At 38.3% G+C, this 22072-nt stretch overlaps 1 protein-coding gene, 1 long non-coding RNA gene and 1 other non-coding gene across 4 annotated transcripts in view; 1 reads left to right on the forward strand and 2 right to left on the reverse strand.

Moving 5' to 3' along the window:
* The window catches only part of COL21A1 (collagen type XXI alpha 1 chain), a 217989-nt gene extending 208401 nt beyond the window's left edge, over positions 1-9588 (reverse strand). Inside the window, exon 1 of the mRNA XM_081828461.1 lies at positions 9433-9588. The gene's annotated coding sequence lies outside the window, so the exon portion shown is untranslated. The remainder of the gene's footprint in view (positions 1-9432) is intronic.
* On the forward strand, positions 6969-7096 carry LOC115943988 (small nucleolar RNA SNORA31). The gene has a single exon (XR_004078556.1). It is a non-coding gene; the product is annotated as a small nucleolar RNA SNORA31 (small nucleolar RNA).
* Positions 9589-18192: 8604 nt separating the features above from the next.
* Positions 18193-22072, reverse strand: part of LOC145723020 (uncharacterized) — a 31036-nt gene continuing 27156 nt past the window's right edge. The window contains exons 3-4 of one of the 2 annotated variants that reach the window (XR_014147731.1): positions 20196-20558; positions 18193-18476 (exon numbers count right to left, since the gene is read on the reverse strand). This is a non-coding gene — a long non-coding RNA (uncharacterized LOC145723020). Of the gene's footprint in view, positions 18477-19410; positions 20559-22072 lie in introns of those variants that run through there. The other variant, XR_014147730.1, reaches the window with a different exon arrangement.

Here is a 22072-nt window from a genome sequence, read left to right on the forward strand (position 1 = left end):
ACGAACCATGAGAGACTATGGACTCTAAGAAACAAACTGAGGGTTCTGGAGGGGGGGTTGGGAGGATGGGTTAGCCTGGTGATGGGTATTAAAGAGGGCATGTACCACATGGAGCACTGGGTGTTATACGCAAACAATGAATCATGCAACACTACATCAAAAACTAATGATGTAATATATGGTGATTAACATAATTAAAAAATAAATAAGAATAAATAAATAAATAAACCAAATGAGTAAATTTTTCACTCATTAGATATAAATGCTTAATAAAGTAATCATTGATTTCCATACACTAACTTCCTTTATCAAATAATGTATTAATCTTAAAATGTTCTGGTTTTGAAGTACATTTATCAGACATAAGCTATTAATTGTCATTCCACATTTTTTTGTTCTTATTTCCTAAAGAACTATGCAAACAGACTTTGGCTTCCCATTGCTTTCTCAATAGCCCAAAACACACTGAGCTAAAATGAACAGATCAGGGTACAACCGTTCAGTCTTCAGTTGACTGGTGATTGATAAGTACTGCTCCAAAATCTATTCCATGGGTTGATAGATTGGTGAATGTTCAATTCATGCAGATGCTCAAAATTAATTTGCTGCATTAAGACCCCCCTTAATTCTTTATTCACTCAGCCAGCACCTATCAAATACTCTCTTTTCTTTTTTTAACCTTAATCAACTCATTCCAACAAATATATTTTGAACACATATAGTGTGAAAGCCACAGTTTTAACCTAGGGATTAAAATTACTAAGACTCATTTTCTGCTCATAGAAAAGCACATGGGAAACTATAAGACAAGGCAGAATAAGTACCACAGTAGAGGGGGCTGAATAATGGCTCCCCCCAAATGCTCACATCTTAATTCCCAGAACCTCTAAATACGTTACCTTACATGACAAAAGGTAATTTGAAGGTGAGATTAAATTAAGGATTTTGGGATGAGGAGAGTATCTGGATTATCCAAGTTAACCTGCTGCGATAAAAAAAGGTCATTATAAGTGAAAGAGTGATACAGGAATGTCAGAGGCAGAGATTTGAAGATGCTATGCTGCTGGCTTTGAGATGGAAGGAACCGCAAGCCAAGGAATGTAGGTGACTTCTGGAAGCTGGCAACGGCAAGGAAACAGATTCATTCCTAGAGCCTCCAGAAGGAATACAGCCTTGCAAACCATTTTGGCTTTAGCCTTTTAAGACCCATTTTGGACTCCTGAATTCCAGAAACTTGAGACCTCCAGAACTTAATTTGTGTTCGTTTAAGCCACTTTGTGTTTTTAAGCCACTAAGTTTGGGGTGATTTGTTACAGCAGCAATAGGAAACACACAGATAGGAACAAGATTACTTCTGACCAGAGACATCAGGAACAATTTTCTAGAGGAGATTAAATGGAACCATGACAGAGGTCTCACTTCTGCATCCTTTTGATCTATACTGTCTAGTACAGTAACCACTAAACACATGTGACTAAATTGAAACTAGAATTAAAAAAATTTTATATTCAGTTTTTGCACTAGCCACGTGTCAAGTGCTTAATAGCCACACATGGCTAGTGGGTACTCTATTTGACAGGGTAGATATAGAACATTACCCTCATTACAGGGAATTCTATTGGGCATCCTGACTTTAGGTCCTTAAGAATGGCACTAATTTCTGTCATTCCCCTGGGATATGATATACTTTTCATTTATTATCTTGGCCAGGGTGGAGGGCACAGGAATGGGGCAAAGGCAGAGGTTTCCATCTGAACTTCAATTGCTTATTAATCATGCTCAGTCTTTTATTATCAATCCTGGCTGCACAATGGAATGCACTGGGGAGTTTTTAAAAATACTACTGCCCAAGCCCATCCCAATCATCTGAACTAGAATCTCTAGGAGAGTTTGAGGAGCAGTGTTTTTAATGTTCCCCAGATAACTCTTTAATTAAGACTATTGCTGAGCAATAATTTTATTTAAATGTAAGTACTGGTATTAGAAAGGTCTTTCTTTTTATTCTCATAAAATTTACTTGGAGGCCATTTACAAATACATAATTGCTGCCAAAATAACTTGTCTAACCAGTTAAGTAAGTCTTATAGCAAAATGCTTACCATCTAATGCCAAGGGTTATGTCCAGAACAAACGAAGAAATACGGGTTCATTAACATATTTATATATTTAACATTACTAATGTGTATTATAGTCTAGCATATTTAAAATACACTATATAAATATATTTATATTTTGTATATGTTAATTTTGTTTCCTTTACATCAGAAATCTATTTGACTATTTGGTCATACTTTAGGAATAGACATTTAAAATGTGGGTTCTGGGTTACCTGGGTGGCTCAGTTGGTTAAGTGTCTACCTTTGGCTCAGGTCATGATCCCAGGGTCCTGGGATCGAGCCCTGCTTCAAGCTCCCTGCTCAGCGGGGAGCCTGCTTCTCCCTCTCCTGCTCCCCCTGCTTGTACACTCTGTCAAATAAATAAATAAATCTTTAAAAAAATAAATAAAACATGGGTTCTAATACCTGGCACAGATGTTGCAAATTAACAGAGATTTAACTCACAAAATCCAGAATAATAAACAACTATCACTTACTGGGTTTTTTTATTATAATGTCTTTTAATTCACTGATAAAGAAATAACATACTCCAAAGCAATGTTAGATTAATCACACTATTGTTCCAGGCAAGAGGAGATGAAAGGAGTCAAGTCTGAATTTAGTTGTTGCGTACCTTTATTAGACTTGGTACTTGGGAGAAGTGGCTTAGCCAAATGAGAACTGATGTCCCACTCTAGTGTAAAAGGCAAAGTCTCACGTTGCCAGACCATGTTGCTAAAGAACAAGGTGCTGGTGATGACAGGCAACAGGATATTTTTGGAGGGGCTGGCTGCATGGCTTTCACCACTGTCCAGCTATCAGTTTTTGAAAGATACAATGCAGGTTTAACAATGACATGCCAATGCATTTTTTTTAATTTATTGAGGTATAACTAACATATAATATTAAATTAGTTCCAGGTATACAACATAGTGATTGTGTTTCCTCTCTCACTGTCTCTCTCTCTGTCAAATAAATAAATAAAATCTTAAAAAAAAAAAAAAAGAAACATGGATAGAGGCATTCCTGTATACCCTCCCCCACTTGCCTCTGCCTTATCCAGCCTATTTTCTCTTCTCTCCTGCTTTGCCCAGAAATAATGCTATGGAATTAATAAAAAGAATAAAGTTTTCAAATTGTATTCTTTTCCTAAAAGAGAAAGAGCATATATCCTCCCTTTCCTTCAAATAACTCATACATTAATTTTCCTTTTTAGTATATCACACGTTTTTTGGTTTTTTGTTTTTGTTTTGATAACAGCCTGGACCTTGAGCCATCTTCCCACTAAATAAATGTAATTGTAATATTTTGGTTTTATGAAAGAAAGATTGCCTGCCTGGGAGGCAGGAAACTTGGATTCTAGGCTCAGTTCTACTGTAAACTATTTGCAGCAAATTGCCTAACATATTTAAATCTTGAAGCTTGTTTTCTCAAGTGTAAAATGACTGGGTTGGATTTAACGGTCTCAAACTTTGTTCCATTCCTAACATTACATAATTCTAACAATATCAGAATTATATATCAAAAAGTTTCTAAGGTTTAAAACACTCAGCTTCCATGGTCTCCAACTCAAGATCTTCTATTAGAGTTTGATGAGCCTAGTTTGTCATTTCCCACAGTAAGAAATAGATAGATACTGTGATATTATGGCTTGTACTCGATGCATTCTCTAAATGGACAGAAGCAGAGTTTCCCTTTAACTCTGAATTAGTGCCCAAGGTTGCTTTCTACATATGGCAGTACAGTAACTGTAAACCCAAGAGCATACCACTAGAGGGCAATACAGTAACATAGATCCTTTAGGACCTTGGCATTTTATCCTACGGTGATCGCCTGTAAACATGATGTAATTAATTGACTCTCTGAGCACTGCCAGTATTATGGGGTGTCACTGCAAACACAGAATACAAACTAAAAAAAAAAAAAAAATCAATGCAATTGGGAATTATTTAATGCCAGCATGCTGATAAATGTAGGCATTTTGACTGATTATAAACAAGGCAAATTCATGAAGATAAACTCAAATAATGGACTCTTTCCTTTTTATCCAGATATCAGACTATACAATACAAGACAGCTACATTCAGTTCCTTTTAAAGGATATTTCCTCATGAAGGGGCTATTCCTTGGGCAGGGTGCCTGTGTCCACCTGTGACAGTCCTCCCCACTCAGCAGGCCTACCTTCCTCCCCTTGACTGCATCCCACAAAAGCAGATAACCCATAGCCTGACCGGCCAATATAAAAGTTCTACACAAAATGTGGTCAGGGCTGACTGGTTGCACCAACAAGATTCTCTCATTCTGAAATTTAAATTTACACCCTTGGAGAGAGTCAGTCCATTGATTGCAGGGATATACATGAGAAGAAACTAAAGAGTGATGATCTTGGATGCCTGCTGCTGGGGGCTGTGGGGGGCATTAGAAAAGCCTATCTTTAAATGTGGGTTGAATCTTGAATCTTTCCCATTTCCAAACTACAGTTCCTGTTTTTTAGAGGCTATTCCTAGCTTCCTTTGAGATTTCTCTCCCCTTCTCCCTCTCTCCCTCCTCTCTCTCCTCCTCTTTCCCTTCTCTTGCCTCTGCCTTTGTCTTTCTCTATTTTTGCACATAGAACTTTTCAATTACCTGAGTTGGACTAATTGGGTCCTTTATCCTGTCCCTGAAACAGGAGCTTAAAAGCACACCCACAGTAACTGCTGTCGTTGCTAATCAATTTTCTTTTTGCACATGATACTATCTTGCAAGTGCATGAGCATATCCTTGAACTGCAAAGGGGTCATAAGTTTGTTACATGCTTGCTAAGAAAAACTCCAATTAAAAATACGTATCTTCGAACAGATTATTCTTATTTAAAAAAAGAATTATAATGTTATACAAATACTAAGAGATTTGACATTAAAAATTTTGAGCAGCACACTGTTGCAGGATATCCATATTATAAGCCTATTCTGGTCATTGAGGCACAGGACTTCTCCAGAAGGGTCACATAGGATTTGAAGACTGCAGCCCCCTGGAGTTTCTCACCGTCAGGCTAGTACACACTCAACCTCTGGCAATTCCTCAAAATGATCATCTAAGTGTTCCTACCAGTTTATGGCTTTAGTGACTTCTGCTCCAGTTAAGCCAGTCTCAGCTGTGACTGTCCGAATGCACCTGTCTCAATTCACCTGTGAACGTCTGAATTCACCTCTCTCCACATCTCAGGGTGTCAGTTTGCCCCACAAGCTCAGTTCTTAGATGAATCATGAAAAGTCATTGATTTTCAGTTTGTTCAGCTTTTTCTCCGTGTAAGGATGGGAGTGATGACTTCCAAGCTCTTTCCATGTCAGAACTAAAACAAGTTCAGAGATGACTTACTGAGCTTTACCATGAGCCTAATACCGTGCAAACTGTTGTAAAAATGTCCATTCTTTAATTCTTGCAGTAACACTATGGCTTTCTGCTGCAACCCCCACAGTGCCTCCTTGTGGCAACCAGCTGCAAACCCCTGGGTGGGTCCTCCTAATTGTGTGAGGATTTTAGTTCCTTGTATATCAGTTTCTCCTTTTGTAACTTCTAGAAATTTCAAAATCCATGTGGATGATTCTTCCAATATTCCAGACGCTCAATCCCTCGACCTCTCTTCTCTCCACAGTTGACCATGTCCTCCATATGATCTCAGTTCCCCACCCCCATGGTCCTATCATTGGCTTATCTGCCATCACAAATAGGAATCTCTCCATGATCTCAATTTCAAAATTGCATTTTTGGACCACCACTTCTTATCTCCCCAGCTCAATCCCTCTAGCTCTTCTGCCCCCGCACCCCGCAAAACACTTCAATGACAACAGATACACGATCCCTTAATTCTACTTTCCACTGTTACTTGCTGCCTTCATCATCCACCTTCTTCGAAATCCATGTTCCATCATTATAATTACACCCTTGCATGGAGCCTCAGGTCTCATGCCTTCTTCATTACACTGTCTTAGTGCAACTGTCACTCTGGTTAAATCTAGCTCTGCCTAATCCTAACCCCATACCTGTGAAGCTAAACATGACTAAAGACAAATATTCAATCACCCAATGGCTCTTAAATTAAATATGTGTCCACTAGCTCTTAGTGCTACCTGGACATCCAAATATGCTCGCTAGCACATTTTCTCTCCCATTCCCTGAAACTCTTCCTCATCAGTGTTTGGTTCTCAGACCTTCAACAGCTTCACCTGCCTCTTTACTCTCAGCTGATGACTATACTTCCAGTTTCTCTTTCAGGGGAAAAAAGAAACTAAATCAGGAGAAAACTTCCATGCTCACTCACAACCACCACCACCCACATATCCTGCACCTGCGCCCACATTCTCTGCCTTCATTCCTGTTACCGTCAGTCTTGTATCTAAGGCCAACCTTTCCGTGTGTACACCAGATCCTTTCCCTCTTACCTTCTCAGCCATTCCTTTTCTGACATCAATCATTTTTTCCTTCTCTAACGGATTAAAGAAGATAAACATACAAACATGCTGTAAATGTTCCCATCTTTAAAAAGTATATATTTAGTATTGACCCCACTACCTACTATCCCATTTCTTGGGCCTATTTTTCAATAAAACTTCTTGAAGTTGTCTGTATTTGTGTCTTAAATTATTTACACACACACACGCACACACACACACACACCCCACTCTCTAACATTACCTCCTGCTTCTTCCATCCTCTCCCTCTATTCCAGCCACACGGCCTGGAATTGCTATTTCTGCACCTCACCAACCAGGACCCATCTCAGGGTCTCCTTTACCTGGAAATCTCTTTCCTTTAATGTCCTCATGGCTTGTACCTTCACTTCTTCTAGACTTCTGTTCAATTGTCACCTTACCACAAAAGCCTAACAAACTTTTCTAAAAGAGACCTGGAGCAGTTCCTGTCTGCTGCTAAGGTTTCCACTAGAGATGCAAGAAAAAAGTGTCCTCGCGCTTTCTGTCTGTCTCATTATGGCAGTCAAGATTGAATGGGGGAGTACACGGAAAAACCAGAAGAATTTCTGCAACTCAGAAGTAACCTTGTCAACAATGAAATCTTGTTTTACTCCAAAAAAAAAAAAAAAAAGAACAATGCACTCTCTCCCATCACTCCACCCAGGATTCTCTTTCCCCCTTCTCTGCTTTATTTTTTTTTCCCGGAGCATTAGCATCTTCTGAATTTTTAAAATCATTGTTATATACCAGCAAAATGTAAACTCCATAGGAGAGGGACTTTCATCTGCTTTATTTACTGCTTTAGTCCAAGTGCCTAAAACAGTGCCTGGACACAGGGAGCATTCAATATATATTAGCTGAATGGATACTAAATTCTGCAGACAAGGAAACCAAATTTTACAGACAGTACATTAAGTGGCCCATCTACTAGGAGTACAGAAATGATAAAAATTGCAAAACTTCTAATTAAACAGGACCTTCAGGGAGCCTGGCTGGCTTAGTCTGCGGAGCACGCATGTGACTCTTGATCTCAGGGTTGTGGGTTCGAACCCCACGTTGAGTATTGAGATTACTTTAAAAACAAATAAAATCTTTAAAAAACACACACACAAAAAAAAACACCATCTGCATCACAACATAGTTAGGAATCAATTCTCCATGGGTCTCTCATGTTTCTGCATATCTTACAAGCAGAGGCACCAATCGCCTTTGCTCCAGATTGTATTTTCATGGATATTTATATACTGATCAGTCGTAGAAATTAGAGATGGTACCTCCCTCAAGAACAAAGAGTAGGTATGCTTGCTGCCCATTTTTTAAAAATCGTATTCCCTAAGTTCAGGGTTTCTCTCCTGATGTATAGGCACCAATCTGGACCTAACACTTTGGCCTATAAAGTTCCGAGGGGAACTTTGGACAAAGAGAACTAACACAAACACGTTACTTGCTGTGCTCTGAGTAATAAAATCCTTTGTCTCTGACCTAGAAGTGCCTTCTGCCATCATCAAAACTGTGACAGGCTAACTTGTGAACTTGAAGGGGATAAGATCTCAGACCCTTCATAGTTCTTCACAAACACTAGACTACTGTTCCCCAGTGCACCAAGTGAACTCTAGCAGTTTCTGTCTCTGATTCTTAGAATCCCTTAATTTACCAGAGATATTCCATTTAGTTACCCCTTAATTCTCTGGATAACTTAGGTAGTTGGCAATAGATGAAAGACTTAATCCTTTGCTCAAGTTTATATTTAACCCAAGATGCCAGGTAAATCCTAAGGAACGTGTTGAGGCACAGAGGAATGCCATTCCTACTGGACAAACCAAGGCAACACTCGGGCTGCTCACTGGACTACAGTGGAAAGGGGAACTGGGCACTGATTTGGTGCTTGTGCCTGAGGCAACTAAAGATCTCTCATCCTCACTCTTCTCTGGTCTGGGTGGCTTCCCCTCTTTACTAGCCTGTTATCTCTTTTCTCCGGTCTAGGGGCAGGAAAAGCTCGCTTTGCCACTTTGAAGCTGAGTCCCCCTACCTTACGATGCTTAGAACTCAAGAAGTTACCACATTTGTTCACTGCTTTATACTTTCCTCAAAGCAGTGGTGACTGGACACTTACTGGGTCGAAGAGAAACCCTCAGGGATCAAATAATCATGAACTTAGGGATGTCTCTGTTAGCCCAACAGTCAGCATCCAGTTCCTAGAGCTAACACATCACTTAGCACTCCCTTAGAAGGACAATCTCTCCATTCACTGTCCCTGAACATGACATGGCCCTGGACACCTGGACAGGAAAATGACAGTAGCATGGAAGACAGACCCACCCTTATACCTGATCTAGGGAAAATGAGACAGAACCAGATGTCCCACCACATCTGGACAACCATGGAACGGCACCCCACCCACTTCTACCATATTAATATAATAATTGAGATATTCTATATGATGGTGTCATTCTCCCAACAAATATTTAGTTAACATTAGTTGTGATAACTGATTAAGAATTTTAACACAAGGCAAGGGCAATCTGGGGAAACACATGATTGTATTTTAATGTCATATTTGATTAGATATGTTATCTTTCATTATCAAAGTTCTTCACACATTTTAATTAAGTGTATATATATCAAACTGAAAGATAATTAAATTTTGAAACTCTTTTGATCGTTCTGAAAGTAATCAATGGCAGTATTTTTAATAACTGATTCTTCAGTTAGCTTAAATTTATATTAAAAATATAATTTATAATTCATATATATTAATTCAAACCTGGGAAATTATAGAAATGTATTGAGTTAGAAGCAACAGGATAATCACAATTCCCCATCTCACGAAGTAGTTGCAACACGGGCCCTAGCATACCCAATCTTTTTCCCTTACATAAAACTACCTTCTGGGCGCCTGGGTGGCTCAGATGGTTAAGCGTCTGCCTTCGGCTCAGGTCATGATCCCAGGGTCCTGGGATCGAGTCCCGCATCGGGCTCCCGGCTCAGCGGGGAGCCTGCTTCTCCCTCTGACCCTCTCCCCTCTCATGCTGTTTCTCTCTCGCTCGCTCTCTAAAAAATAAATAAAATCTAAAAAAAAACAAAACTACCTTCTTCCTTATTTCACTAGGCTCTTAAATCTTGCCTGAGGAAAGATTGTAAAAACTAATCTAATTTTAACTTAGTGATACTGCATCACAAATTAAAATGACAGCCCTGTCTTTATCTCTGGTTAACAATCTTACATGGTGATCAGTTGAAACAATTCTAAGAATTCTTCAAAACATGTATTGCTAGCAAAGTAACTATTTGATTAAGTTAGACAGGAAATTCTGAAAAATCTTTCATAAAATAACTGTTAATGCAACTCATCCGTTCAGTTAAAAACACATATTTCTATCTTGACTCAATCAGGAAAAACGGTAATCAATATAGGAGTGATTTAGTTTTAATTGAGACTAGACAGGCACATCAAAACTATCCCTAAAATTTACTTCCACTGGACATCTGGACTTGATAGAGGGAAATCTTAACAGAAAATGGGAAATCCTTCCATTCTAATTACATATTTAGGAAATGGTTTGTGGACATACATGCATCTTCAGAATTCAGAATGGATTATTTTTCCTTTTTATATAAACCAATATGATCAAGTTAAACATTCTAATTTACAGTGGATGATATAAAACTTCATTACTTTGATTTTGTTTTTGTGAACCTCTTAATATTACATGTTTTCTTCAAATGTTCTAAAGCTCTGTAAATACTTTAAAACTCCGACAGCTTTAAATGAGCTCTGGATTTCAGAAATTTGTGTGTACATGTGAGCAGAAATAAAAAATTATCTTATTTCATTAAAAGTAAGCAAAAATGTGAATCTCATGCCACATGGTCTGCAGTGAATTTCAACAATAGAACAAAACACTTTGTATATGCACTGCCGAAACAAATACTAGAATAAAACAGTTTGGCCTAAGGAATGGAAAAAACTAAAGTAATGGATTCAAAAACAAGGAAATGGGCATTTTTCCAGAAGCCTACCCATGGTGAAGAAAAAATATCAGGTAACAGGTCAGCAGCTAAAGCCCCTAGGTACAGGAGTCCAAGGCAAGACTGAGTGGTCTGAAGTTAATGAGGCACCTGGAAATTTTCAGAGAATTGTGGCCATCTTGGAATAGTGGTTGAGGGTGAACTCAACCAATCCAACAGGCCTACGCTCAAATCCTGGCTTTACCAGCTAGTGACTAGATACTCTTGGGCCAGTTACTGTCCTAAGAGCTTCAGTTTCTTCAAAATGTAAATGGACATGATCACAGTACTTATCCTAGGACCTTTGTGAGGAACAACAACAATCATCCACATAGGACAAGGCCCGGCCACAAATCCAGCACATGCAGCTGAGAAGAGTCATGTTAAGAAGAGAGAAGTTAGTAATCAGGAATCAACTTGCTATCTTATGAAATATAAAGAAGACAGAGTACAATCCCATAAATATGGGGTCAGGCTGCCCACTGTGCAATTAGGATTTGGGTCATTTGCTACTTGCATTAAAATTAAAAAGCACATTTTCCCCATTTTACAGGCAAAAGTGACTTGGAAATGCAACCCAGTAGTTGTTACAATATATAAATTTGTCCAACCCACTTTCTGGTTATATTCACACCAGAATGAATCCAATAATTCATTTTCTATGACTCATAATCACATGGTTTCTAGAAAGTTACTGAAGAATTAATATGAGTCATCTTTTCTAATAGCCCTAACTATATAATGTCTTTAAATCCTGCTTTGTCTAAGTTAAGCAGACGTGCTTTCCAAAGGTCACAACCTCTTCCCCTGCCACGGGTCTGAACATTTTCTCATTAGAGCCTTAATTTTCTGTGAACAGCCCAGTATGACCACAGGTTTAATAACTTCTCATCTAGAAAGACAGCCGCACGCCTTTCTCAACACGGATTTGGCTTAGCTCGATATCACATTTTGCAAAATGCCCCTCTTTATCTTCTACCAGTGAAAACTCCCCTTTACTCTCTTATCCTCCAACTTTCAACATCAAATATGGAAAATGTTTTCCCTTCAGGAACATTTTAAATGTTTGTATTTTAAGAGGCTCCCAATTTACTCCCTCCCCCCACCCCAATTCTTTAATTATTTCTCAGATCTTTAATTACATGAGTCAAAATAAATTGATAGTTACATAAACCAAGTATATAAACTTGTCTTCACAGTGACAGTTCCAAATACTTTTAAGGTCAACTATTTTTAAAATATGAGTTCTTTTCAGTTAAAGACTCTTAAATATTTTAAAATCTATCCCATTTCAAATTTGATATCCTACAATGCATACTGAATTCTAGGTACAACACAGAATAGCTTTTTTATACACTACCAAAGCCTGTGTATAATTGTCTCTTCATTTGCTGTTAATTTTAAGACGAAGTCCCATTCTCAAGAGAGGTAATTACACTTGGAAAAAAAAATCAATTAGAGACTCTCCTTGTCATGTTTTCCACAAAATCCCCAAAGCCCCAGGAAATACTGTATAATTAATAAGTCACCAGTAAAGCATTAATGTGAGTCACAGAAAGACCAAACCTCTTTCAATTTGATGAAAGCAATACATTTGCAATCATGTCAAAGGCAGAAACACTTTAGAGCCTATCTAAGAAAATCACCTTGTGGAATTGTTAACTATAAAGGCTCAGAATTATTTCCTAAAAAAAAAAAAAAAAAAAAAACTCAAATTCTTTCAAGAAGTTGGCTGTAATTCTTTGTAAAGATTGAACTCTACTATTCCTGTATGTTTTCCCACCTACTATTTTACAATATATAACTGAAAATCATACTATCAAACAGTAAGTAGGGAGAAAAATACTAACCAGCAAACTCTGCTGAGCTCATAGTCTGCTACTCCATGATCACTTGGCCGGATGAATCCAAATCCTCCACCAGCAACAAGACTCCTGCTTCACGGACACAGTTCTGAAAAGAAAAGGTCATCTAGTCAGACCCTGGGTTTAAGAACAGAATGAACCTGGGTTCAAATCCTGGCTTGGCCACCTACTAGCTGTATGACATAGAGCAAGTGATCTAACCTCCCTAATCTCAGCTCTCTCATCTTTCAAATAAGAAAAGCAATAGCTATTTACCAATGGCTTATCATAGCATGAGGCACACAGGCTCAAAAACAATAGCTATTATCACGATGATTATTACATGACATATATCTACTGCCATTTCAAGTTTAAGGGTTCTTTAACTGTAAGAACTAACTTCTTAGTATTTTGTGTGCATATCATCATACACAACACTCACACACATCTGATAATTATGAGCACCACCCTCCCCAGTTCCCTGGTTCTGTGAGCTCTACCCGAGCTGCAAAGCTGTAGGGGAGGAAACAGGGAAACAAGGAAGTCAGCGTGGATGAAGTCAGGAAATGTTCACATTAGTAACTAGTCAAAAGCCAAATCTGTACAACCACATTGGACCATTTCCCACCTTGATTTTTATTATTACTGCCTGAATATAGGGCAGCTGATTTTTTTTTCTCTATCTTTACAACAGTTTAGTTCAGAGGTGAGAGGAAATGAAAAGGGTGGTTTGTCAGGAAATAAGTTCTCTTTACGCAGCTGAGAACGTGCACCCAACAAATTATGTAGCAATCTGCCTAACTAGTCCCACGAACGTAAGTCACAGGTGTAGGTAATGCTGTCACAAACTTGGAACGCATAAAACTCATGGATGAATCTCAGATAGTCTCCTTCTGTCTTAGCATATATGGGGCATAGGGTCCCAGATTCCTGAGCTAAGTTTAATAAAAATTGCACATATTGGCCAGTGATTCTTAGGATAGTCTAGACCACTGTCATTTCAGCATGACGTAAATAAACACCACAAAGTCAATTTTCTTCGCGGATAGAACCTTTAAAGATCTTACTCATGAAGCTTCTCTGTAGGTCATTTGACCATCAAACACCACACACAGCAAAATAATTTCATAAAAATAAAAATTATGATCTGCCTTTTTAAAAGTTTTCTCTTCAATAGAACCTATTACATCTTAAAATCACTGGAAGTCGAGAAGGATATTTGGTTTGCTAGATTGTAAAAAGAAAGTCAATTCTCTGAATATAAATGTATATTGATCTCAAAATATACCACTCATATTTAAGAAAATAATTCATTGATTTAAATTGAAAATTTTAATGTTAAAATTTAAAATTATTTGGAAATAATTTGGAATTATTGGAAATTATTTCAAGTAAATTTGGAAATTATTAAGCTGGATTTTTAGTATAAACCAAATTGCCTGCTGCATTATGGAAATAAAACTATTTGCAAAATGGACACAGAAAATACAGTGTTAACATTTCTAAAACACTGGAAAAAAGCATCAGTTAATAGTAATAGTAAATATATTCCTTATCTAACTATGTAAAATCATCAAGAAAAATAACATTTGATAGCAATTGCTCCTTAAGTATTAGAATACAAGCTCTTAGCTGGGAAGAATGATCTCAGACAATCAACAATGTGGTAGGATATTCAGAAAAATGCACAAAAAATCATTTAGTTATCAAACTTAGTTGTGAATTGGGTAAAACATTTTTTTCCTATATAGGAATTATTTTCTTAGGATATATTACAGGTGTGGAATTTTTAGCTCAAAAGATTAGGGCTTGTAATACCTGCCACCAAACTGCCTCCGAAGCTGTCTTTTTCTTTATCACCATTCTCAACACCGGTCACATCAGTTTTTTTAAAAGTTCATGTTAATTCCCTAGGTAGATGTGACATCATCACCCTGCTCCGTTTTAATTTGCATTTATGGGATTAGGAAAACATTTCTAGATGTTTCTTAACTATTTGTATTTCTCCTTTTACAAATTGCCTATTCATGTCCTTTGCTCATTAATCAATTTCTATGTTCTCAGTTCTCTAATTTCTCTGTAAAAACTCTTCATACTTTAAAAATTTTAAGGACATATGTGTGGACATACTGGTCAATATTTTACCAATTTACCATTTGGCCTTTAATTTTCTTTCCGTTGTGTTTTCCTTAATAGGTTTTAATGTAGTTAAATCTTTTAAACTTTTCTTCATTTTATGGTACTTTTTTTGCACTTATGTATAATGCCCACTCTGAGATCAGAAATTGCCATGTTTTCCTCCAACTTATGGTTTCACTTTTTTAATTTTTCGAAAGAGTTTTATGGAGGCATAACTGACATACAATCAACTGCACAAGTTTAAAGTGTGCAATTTAATAAATTTTGACAAACACATAAACCTATGAAGCCATCACCCCATCAAGATAATGAATTTATCACCAGGTGCCTGGGTGGCTCAGTCAGTTAAGCATCTCAGCTTAGGTCTTGATCTCAGGGCCAAGTGTTGGGCTCCATGCTGGGTGTGGAGCCTATTTACCAAAAAATAAAAATTAAAAAATTAAAAAAAAAAAAGGAACATATACATCACCCACCTGTGGTATTGTGATTTGTTTGGTCTTCATCCCCATTTGGAACAGAGCTTCTAAAATCCTTGGAATTTCCCAAGTGATAAGAGAGCTATAGGTGTCTTTTGTTATGTTAAAGAGGTAGCTTTTGGAATGCACCCAAGGAGGGGTCTGGTTGCCAGGAGAACCAAGCAGGATTAGAGGGTCGAGGGTGGAAACTTTCAACCCCACCCCTCTGAGGTTCTAGGAGTGCAAAGGGGCTGGAGTCAATCGCCAATGGTCAATGATTTAATCAATCATGTCTATGTAATAAGGCCTCCATAAAAACTCAAAATGAGGATGTTTGGAGAGCTTTCAGGATGATGAAAACATGGAGGTGCTGGGGAGCAGTCTGTTTAGAAAGGACATGGGAGCTCTGTGCTGCTTCTGCTTACCTCACCCTATGCATCTCTTCCATCTGGCTGTTCCTGAGTCACATCCTTTTTTTTAATAAACCAGTGATCTAGTAAGTAAAATGTTTCTCTGAGTTCTGTGAGCTGCTTTAGCAAATGACTAGAACCCAAGGAGGGAGTCATGGGAACCTCGGATTTATAGCCAGTCAGTCAGAAGTATGGGTAACAGCCTGGGCTTGTGATTGGCATCTGAAGCATTGGAGGGAGGCAGTCTTGTAGGACTGACCTCTTACCGAGTGGGATATGACATTATCTCGGAGTACATAAAGTCAGAATTGAGTGAAACTGTCAGACACCCAGCTGGTGTCCCTAGAATTTCCTGTTGGTGTGGGGGAATCACATCCCACACACACGTTGGAAATGAGCAATCGAATCATTTACCACCTTAGAGCATTGCTATGGAGATTAAGTGAAATGACATATGGAAAGCACTTTTGTACACTCTAGCCTGAAACACAAAACACAATAATTGTGAGTTATAATTGTCATTATTACTTCTAGACCCTGGTGTGGTGGCTTAACGGAGCTGTACAGAGTAAGATAGGCACAAGTTAGGCGTAAATTACGATGAAGTTGGGTAGTTACCCGTAAAAAAATGGCTGCATGGCCAACAAGAAGCTTGTTAAGTGGCATTAGCTGATAATTTAGCAAATTATAGAATCTATTCCTTGGTTTTGGTAAGTCTTTTTTTTTTTTAAAGATTTTATTTATTCATTTGACAGAGAGACAAAGCAGCGAGAGAGGGAACACAAGCAGGGGGAGTGGGAGAGGGAGAAGCAGGCTTCCCGTGGAGCAGGGAGCCCGATGTGGGGTTCAATCCCAGGACCCTGGGATCATGACCTGAGCCGAAGGCAGACGCTTAACGACTGAGCCACCAGGCACCCCACGGTTTTGGTAAGTCTTAATTTGCTAGTATGCCAAGAGATGACACTAACTAGGCTCCTAAGTAACTGATGTAGAAGTGAGCCAGTGTGTGAGCTGTAGTAAAGATTGTAAGTGCCACACGGGTTGGATCACTAGTCAATGCAGTCAGAACCTCCTCTCCCTGTAGGTTGTCCCTGCACTGAGACTGAATGTAAAAATAGACAATGGCCAGACCATATGTAAAAACTGAACTTTGACCCACAACATGCAGTAATCTACCCAGGAAACCAATCTCCTTATCTACCATAAACAACCCAGGAAGCCAGCCCTGCGATAAGTCAAAAGCGTGGGGAGCCAGATTGCTATCTCTGGTGACAATCCAGAAAGCTCAACAATAACTCTGTAACAATCAGCCCCAAACGATCAGGACTCGATTAAGAACCGACAGCTTCAAACTTAAGACCAACCAGAGAAAGCCAAATACACACCCTAACCAATCACCCACAATGCCCCACTTCTACATAGCCTGCCTACAGCTTTCTCCTGCCAACAGCCTCCAATCAGGGCACACCCGAAACCTTTCTTTTTTCCTTTTTGCCTTTGAGTCTGCCAAAACACAAGTGGTGAATAAACAGACTTTGCTTTTCTCATCTGATTGGTCTTGGTTTATTTCCACAGCTGTATGGGTAAGCCAGGCTGAGCTGCCCACAGGGAGACCTGCCATAGATACCAGTTTAGTTTCTTCTTTGGTAATTGCTCAGGAATGCTGAAAAATGCCTCCATTTTGTGTAAATTTTATTATTTTAACTGGGAGAGTTTGGGGACTCCCTTGCTATTGACTCATAGCACTATCATCTATTTGATGACGATGACAATGATAGTGATGAGGACGAGGAGGACAGCAGGAATAACAACAACTAACATTTATTGAACACTTGCCCCGTCCTTTGATAAGCACTTTGATTACATGATTAACTCATGGAATACCCCCAGAGTTCTCAGAGTGCTTCAGTATCACCTGAGGACTTGTTAGAACTGCAAATTCTCTGTCCCTTCGCCTAGCTACTGACTGGCCCTCCAGGTGATTTTGATGCCGCTGAAGTTTGAGAGCCACTGGAATACCCCATGAATTCATTTTAATTCATATCATTTTAAGATAAGAACATTGAGGGGCGCCTGGGTGGCTCAGTCATTAAGCCTCTGCCTTCAGCTCAGGTCATGATCCCAGGGTCCTGGGATCGAGTCCCGCATCGGGCTCCCTGGTCGGCGGGAAGCCTGCTTCTCCCTCTCCCACTCCCCCTGCTTGTGTTCCCTCTCTCGCTGTGTCTCTCTCTGTCAAATAAATAAATAAAATATTTAAAATAAAATTTAAAAAAGATAAGAGCATTGAGGCACAGAGCAGCTAAGTAAGTAAATTGCCCAAATTCATACATCTAGAAAGGAGGTAAAGGTTGGGTTCAAACCTGGGCAGTCTGATTCTCTATATTACCTCTCTAGTTATGAGAGAAGATGTGAAAAGTTTCCAGAGGGGTATCTGTGTGGTGCAGTTGGTTAAGTGTCCAACTTTTGGCCCAGGTGGTGATCTCAGGGTCCTAGGATCAAGCCCCAAATTGGGCTCTGCGCTCAGTGAGGAGTCTGCCTGAGATTCTTTTCCCTCTTCCCCTCCCTCACCTCTCTCTCTCTCTTTCTCTCAAATAAGTAAATAATATCTTTTAAAAAAAGTTTCTAATTTTCATTATCTAATTAGTCTATGTGGACACTATTTACTTTGTGAGATGTTAAGTAATTAAAATGGCACAAGGATAAACAGATGAGAAGAAAATACTCTGATATTAAAGACTGCCCCCACCCCCCAGAGCCCTGAAGAAGGGCCAGTCTTAGGGATTGAATAAATTTCCAAGACCAACTATTTTTCCCAGTAACCACTTTTTCCTTAAGGCTATGTAACAGTGAATTACCAAAAAGCACAAACTGAGATCAGTCTCAAACAAATGAGATCACTTACGTGAAAATACTTCTTAAGGAATTATACAAATTCAAGTTACTGCCATTATTGTTAGCTAGAATCAATAACAGTATCTGTAAGGTGATCCCCCTGGCACCTCTCCCTGCCCTATGACTTAAGTTGTATCTACTCAGTGCCAAAATTTTGGTCAATGTAGAAGGAGAAAGAGATCTATCAAACCAGCTATTTGGTACTGTCTAGTCCAAAACAATGGGTAGATCATTTTCCATCCAGTTATTTTGGCAAAACCAGTATGGCCTCAGCCGCTTTGTTTTGACTAAGTAAATACTTTCTGTGCCTTTTTCCACATTTAAGTCTCCGTGAATCCTCCTTTGCCACCCTTGTTTCATGGAACTGTTCCTAGCTAGACCTTAGCTTACTCTTCCAAATTATTGTCTCATCTCTTTCTCTCTTTCAAACATGCTCTACAAACTCACTTTTCCTGGATGTTTTTCTCCATCTTCCACTATAACAACCATGAGTGGACATGACGATATCTTATAACCTGAGTTTTAAAAATTTCCTGCACAATGATCCTCTTTGTTATTTACAATGGGTTTCTCAAGGGTTCCACTACATAACAATAAAAATAACAATAGCAATAACAACTACTACTTTTAATGAAGGCCTAAGATGTTCCAAGATCGTTGAGCCCTCATTTCCACCCTGCAAGGGCTGGAGGATGAAAGGATTTTTCCTCTGAAAGTAAATAATTTCTGTAAGTAGTCCTGCCCACAAACTGCCCTTGGCTTATGTGAAAGTGTTACACCACACTAAGAACATTTACCTTTGTGATTCTTAAGTCTTGCTTTCAACCACCAATCCGGGGTTCTGGTTAGGGCCTCAGCTCTGGAATCACACATTCCACTCCCTGCCATGTAATCTTGGGTCTGTTGGGCCTCAGTTTTAATGTCTGTGAAATGTAGTGAGGATAAATGCACATGTAACAAACTTATGGATCTGTCTAAACTCAGTGGAATACAAACATGAAAGAGTTTTCCTTTTCTCCATGAGCTGCCTTCATAATACAGCAAACCCCTTCAGCTTCATTTTGGAGATATCCCATTGATTTGGGGTCATTTGCAGGTATTAAAATTAAAAAGTCCCATCTAAAAAGATATTTGCAAATGACATATCCAATAAAGGGTCAGTAGCCAAAATACATAAAGAACTTAGACAATTCAAAACAAAAACAAAAATAATAATCCAATTAAAAATAGGCAGAAGACATGAACAGACATTTCTCCAAAGAAGACATACAGATGGCCAACAGACATATGGAAAGATGCTCAACATCACTAATAATCAGGGAAATGCAAATCAAAACCACAATGAGATGTCACCTCAACTTGTCAGAATGGCTAAAATCAAAAACATAAGAAACAACAAGTGTTGACCAAGATGTGGAGGAAAAGGAACCCTCATACACTTTTAGGGGGAATGCAAACTGGTGTAGTCACTGTGGAAAACAGTATGGAGGTTCCTCAAAAAATTAAAAATAGAACGACCATATGATCCAGTAATTCCACTACTGAGTATTTACTCAAAGAATATGAAAACACTAATTTGAAAAGATATATGCACCCAATGTTTATTGCAGCATTATTTACAATAGCCAAATTATGGAAGCAGCCTAAGTTTCCACCAATAGATGAATGGATAAAGATGTGGTATATATACAATGGAATATTATTCAGCTATAAAATAAATGAAATCTTCCCATTTGCAACAACATGGATGGATCCAGAGGGTATGATGCTAAATGAGATAAGTCAGAGAAAGAAAAATACCATATGATTTCACTCATATGTGGAATTTAAAAAACAAAACAAAGAAAAAAGTGACAAACAAAACAACAGACTCAAGTATAGAGAACAAACTGATGGTTACTGGGGGGCGGGGGGTGGATGGGGGGCAGAGATGGGTGAAATAGGTAAAGGGGGTTACAAGTACACATGTGATGAGCACTGAATAATGTATAGAATTCTCGAATCACTATATTGTACACCTGAAACTAATATAATGTTGTATACTAATTATACTGGAATTTTTTTTAAGTTCCATCTAGTCCAGACTAATATAAAATTAGTCTCAGGGGTGCCTGGGTGGCTTGATTGGTTAAGCATCCAACTCTTGATTTTGGCTCAGGTCATGATTTCAGGGTCATGAGATTGAGCTCCGTGTTGGGGTCCATGCTCAGCATGGAGTCTGCTTGAGATTCTTTCTCTCACTCTGTCCCCCCAACTTCATGCTCTAAATAAATAAATAAATAAATAAATAAATAAATAAATAAATAAATAAATAAAATTAATCTCACATTCGCTTTAATGCTCGTTTCTTCCCCTGATGGGTCATTAACACTCACTTTTTTTTTTTTTAATGAATGCAAGTTTGTTTGTTTTTTTATTTTTACTATGTTATGTTAATCACCATACATTACATCATTACATCACTCACTTTTAAAATGGTCATTTTCCCTTCCCCTTTCCAAATATTATAGAACTGAGTTCCAAACAGTAAATGTGCATATTTAATGCTAAACAAAGTTCTGCTGGACTCTGATTTAGAAGTTCTGCATTTACATTCTAATCTGTGGTTCTAGGGTTTGAAATAAGAAAAGGATTAACATGGCTTTTGCCGTACCTTGGGGAAGGAGAGGATAAGTCAAGAGCAGGCAAACTTTAGGAAAAATAAACATTTGATTCCAGACATGCATATACATAGTTTGTGTTAGAAAACTATGCCATAAATATCCTAGATTATTATTACGGCATAATTGAATTCCATCTAGACCACCTAAGCATTCGTCATTTCACTTCAGCTCGTTCTAACATCCATATTATTTCTTCTTGCACTAATCCTATTGACCCAGGAGGAAACTCATGCACACTGCAGTTAACTCCAGCTTCACGGGGGTGAGCAAAGGAATCCCCTGGGAAGAGGGCAGCTGCCTTGTGCTGACCCCTGGATATTATACGGACAAGACAAAATCAACGTGTGCGCACTTTGCTTTACACTGTAGAATGTGCTTTAACATATATTAGAATGTTACCAACCGTCTCATACGTCATTTCTACTTCTATTTTACAGATGGGAAAACACTCCGATGTGTTTTACCCAAAGTGGCTTGTCTAGTACATACTGGAACTGGAAAGCAGACATTTAAAATTAACATTATCTCCTTTTAATGGAAAGAGAAATGGAGACACATACATTTCAGAGTTCAAATTTGCCTTCAAAGTTTTCCTACATTCTATTTTTGTGGCTAGTTATTCACATAAAATACATTTCTCAATATCACAGAGATCCAAGGAAAAATTATTTTTCCTGTGGTCATTGACACAGAGGAACAGAATTCACTATTCACTATTATAGTCAAAATACAAAAAAACTTGATTTCTGGAATTAATGTTTCCAATAGAATTACAATTTTCCTATTATTTCCCTATTTCCTTTCATGATGATATACAAATAAAAAGAAGAGAGACGTTTCAGAAGAAAATACCATATACAATAATTTTATAAAACTAAATTTTTCAGATATTTAAGTAAAAATTTAAGTAACATTCGGGCGCCTGGGTGGCTCAGTTGGTTAAGCGACTGCCTTCGGCTCAGGTCATGATCCTGGAGTCCCGGGATCGAGTCCCGCATCGGGCTCCCTGCTCGGCGGGGAGTCTGCTTCTCCCTCTCCTGCTCCCCACTCTTGTGCTCTTTCTCTCTCTCACTCTCTCTCAAATAAATAAATAAAATCTTTAAAAAAAAAAAAA

The sequence above is a fragment of the Leptonychotes weddellii genome, chromosome 8 (genome assembly GCF_054177405.1).
Source record: "Leptonychotes weddellii isolate Sample4059 chromosome 8, ASM5417740v2, whole genome shotgun sequence".
Taxonomy (NCBI): Eukaryota; Metazoa; Chordata; class Mammalia; order Carnivora; family Phocidae; genus Leptonychotes; species Leptonychotes weddellii.